Raw genomic sequence first — 4,335 nt, 5'->3', positions numbered from 1 at the left:
GAGAAATGTATTACAAGAGGTTTGTTTATATAATGGTAAAGCTAGCTAGTTCATTTCAAAATTTATAGCAAGCCTTCAGGAATTCAAGTTTCAATTTGGACTTGGACTCAAAATACTGACTATAGTATGTTTTCTTCTTAATTAAGGAAGGTTTAATTAAGCCTTACTCAAATTTTTAAAGTGATTACTGATAAGATCCAGTATATCCAGGTTTAATACCATCTACAAAATACCACGTTTCATTTTACTGAACTACTGTGAGTTCCATCCTCACCAAGGAGAAAAATGAAAAGATGCATGCAGAGTTCCTCAGGCCATACTTCATCACAAATATTGCTAACAACAAAATCAATGTTCTACCTTATATCATAACCCTCTTGCTGAAAACTAAATATATACTAACTTTTCCTAAAAAGAGAATAGAATTCCTTTTGTGTCCTCTAATGGAAGAATTGTAAATTAACTACCATCAGTGTGCATTTGTTAGATTATGAGGTCATGAAGGAGAATAGTTCATAAAATATCATTTCTCTAATGATAAATTCTGCAAAATGTCACATGTGGTTATTGGGTTTTTACCTACATTATGTGAACAGTTCTATATCCTGATAGTGCTTTCATTGTGTATTTAATGATAGATAGGTTCAAATATTCCTGTACGAATAGGGCAGGCCTTGAGTCAGAACTACCTATGCTAAATGCAGTAATTGCCAGCCATGTTAGTTATAGGCCACTATAGTGCCAATTGGGACAGCTTAACACAGACTTATTCCAAACATAAGTTTATTGTTTCCCTCCAGTTTAAGTAGCAATTCAATTTACGCCTGTCATCAGAGTCAATAATCCTAGGCAGTGTAGTAATCCTGCTTTTGGTTTCTTAATTTGGAAACTCGGGTATCCAGAGTGGCTAGCTGGCAATCTCATATTTCAGGTAAATGGACTAAATCCCATAGAAGAGAAAGTAGGAAATAGCCTTGAACTTATTTGGTACAAGAGTCAATTTTCTGAACAGAACACCAACGGCTCAGGCTCTAGGACCAAAAATTGATAAATGGGACCTCATGACACTAAAAGGCTTCTGTAAGGCATAGGACACTTCAATAGGACAAATGGCATCCTGAAGATTGGGATAAGATCTCCATTATTCCACAAGGATACATCCTCCACTATGTTCATATCAGCTTTATTCATTAGCCAGAAACTGGAAACCACCTAGATGTTCCTCAACTGATGAATGGATAGAGAAAGTTTGGTTCATTTACACAATGGGATATTATTCAGCTATTAAAAACAAGAACATCATGAATTTTTCAGGCAAATGGATCACTGTCATATTTGTAAGTTGTAAGAAAAGTCTACAGAGTTGATAACCCCCTGATATCTGTTAATCAAAGTCTTCTAATGGCCTTGCTAGCTGTACACAACCTAGTTCTTGTAGTCTTTAATAAAAGATCTAAGGAAAGTAAAGAAAATAGCTTTTTTTTTTCACTTCTTGAATAAATGGTTAAAGGTAATGGCTCCAGCAACATATGTATAGCAGAGGATGTCCAAGTTGGTCATCAATAGGAGGAGAGGCCCTTGGCCCTGTGAAGGTTCTATGCCCCATTGTAGGGGAATGCCAGAGCCAGTAAGCAGGAAGGGGTGGGGTGGTGAACAGGGGGAGGGGCGAGGGAACAGAGGTTTGTTTTAGCTTATTTTATTTTATTTTATTTTATTTTACTTTTGGAGAGAAACCTGGGAAAGGAGATATTGTAAATAAATTAAACTTCTAATAAAAAAAAGAAAACCTTAAAACAATTAAATTTTAATATTAAAAATGTCATGTTTATATTATGTTTTTCTGTTTATGGATATTTTATTTCCATGGATTTCTGTAAACCACACGCATGCCAATTACGTGGGGAGGTCTGATGGACATTTCAGATCTTCTAAAACTGGAATTGCAATTGATTGTGTGCTGTTATATAATCCTAAGAATCAAATCTGGACTACTTGAAAGGAAAAACAATGTGCTTAACCACTGAGATGTCTCTATAGCATCACAAAGAGTAGTGTGGTTTCTGTTTGTTTGTTTGTTTGTTTTTTACTTCTCTGATGGAAAATCAAGATTATATGATGTAAATCTATTTGGAAAGCAGCTATAATAAACAAAATTGACAAGTCTTTTAGATGCAGAGGTGTGAATATTCTCTCTCTCTGCATGTCTGTCTGTCTGTCTCTCTCTCTCTCTCTTTCTCATAAACACACACACACACACACTCTGAGTTACATTTACTTACACCTATTTGTCAAACATCAGGCAACATCCTACTAAAAGTATAACAAAAATGTATTTTAACAATCGTTTGTAAAAATGATATTACAGCATCAATGATTGGGTATTTGGAGATTTTAATCCTATTTATAAGGCATTGAATATGGATGAATCAACTTAATTAATAATTTGTTTCAATAGATTTTATACTGCAATGATTCACCTACATAAAGACACCACGTACTCAGATATTCATGTAAGTAGCTGGTGGAAGTGCTGATGGATGATACAGACATCTTCTGCTCTAACAACTGCAGTTGGCTAGACATGTACTTTATCCATGTCTTTTTTGGAAAAAACAGTGATCTTACGTCACTTTTGTCTCAGTGAAAGAAAACGCTATAAGGTATTATATCCCTATTGGTTCCCAACAGAGAGCTAGAGTCTTTTTAGTCACTGCTACTGCTCAAACTCCTTTACTTGCACTCTCCTGTCTACAAGTTTAGAAGTTGAGATAATTTCCTTACAAATACTCTATATGCAAATCACTATTCCAAAAACCTATGTCCTGAGGGATCTGCCCTGTGATATTACATTAACAAATACAAGGGGAAATATCATATGTTATTTTCAACAGACTCTTAAAGTGTAGCTGAAACAAATTCAGCACACATTCTTTGATACTGTCTCCTAGGAAACAAGAAATAGTGAAGTATAGCTAAAGATTAAGTGTATGTAGAAACCTTAGGAAAAATAACAAAAGCAATTTTAAGAAATGTCAGTCTTGATATATAGATTTAGTTTTCCACTAATACAAACATATGAATTCTAGTCTAGATTGTACTAAAGTAGAAGATGAGAAACTTTTGTTTATAAATGAATGGAAAGTAAATATTTGGATATTTTTTAGGCAGAGTTTTGTCAATATTTTTCAATGTGGATATTAAATAGCAAAACAGATAATGAATGGTCATATCTACATCTTAATAAAGCTTCAGTTATGAAAGAGATGTTGAGGCCATATTTGATCAGTAGACCATCATTATTCATATTTTTCAAAACATGAAGTTGATTACAATAAAATATAATTAGAAAAGTAAAAAGAGAAGAAAAGGAAGAATGTAAAGAAAGAGGGAATAGGTAGGTTTTGGAAAGGGAGGAAGGCAGTGAGGAAACCTGGAAGTCAGAGGGTAGTAAAAGCCCATCAATTAATTCATAATTTAAATTTTTGAGTTTCACATATCACAATTAAAAAATGTTGCTCAAATATCAAAATAGCAAACAATAATTGATTTTTAGAAAGAAATTTCAGAGAATGGTAATCTTTTTTTTTTCTTTTTGGTTTTTCGAGACAAGTTTTATCTGTATAGCCCTGGCTGTCCTGGAACTCACTCTGCACACCAGGCTGGCTTCGAACTCAGAAATCCACCTGTCTCTGCCTCCCAAGTGCTGGGATTAAAAGGTAATCTTTGTACCAAAAAAGGCAACAATAGCAATGACAAAAAAAAACCTGCTTTTAGATATTAAAAAACAATTAGATGAAGACAAAATATGGACACTCCAGAGTAAAATCTTTCTGTTGATTATTTTTGGTTTTGGTTTTGTTTTTCAAGACAGGGTTTCTTTATGTGAGCCTGACTGTCCTGGAACTTCCTTTGTAGACATGGTTGCCCTCAAACTCAAAGATGCACTGGCTTTTGCCAATAGAAAATGTTAAAAATAGGAGTACTGCATGCATCTTCTCCTATCGGGAAGAGGGGCAAGGACCCAAAGGCCTGCAGCACAGCTACAGATAGCTCCTTCTCTTATTGCTGGGAGACTCACTTGAAGACCACACTGCATAACTCTTACATATAAGAAGAATGCCATGGCGTAGTGGTGTTGGGACCCACGCCTATGACGGTGTACGGAGCATCCTCCCGTTTGTCTGAACTTGGGTCTCAGCCGACATGGAGCAGGACAATGAGCAGCAGGCTATGCACCAGCCTCCCACGGATAATAAGATGTTGGTGTCAGTGTCGCATACGCCCGGGTCTTCTGGAAACAGCCAATTTCATCAGCCACCAACCACTCAGTACTTA

The sequence above is a fragment of the Mastomys coucha genome, unplaced genomic scaffold (assembly GCF_008632895.1).
Source record: "Mastomys coucha isolate ucsf_1 unplaced genomic scaffold, UCSF_Mcou_1 pScaffold22, whole genome shotgun sequence".
Classification (NCBI taxonomy): Eukaryota; Metazoa; Chordata; class Mammalia; order Rodentia; family Muridae; genus Mastomys; species Mastomys coucha.
This window is presented reverse-complemented; position numbering follows the sequence as displayed.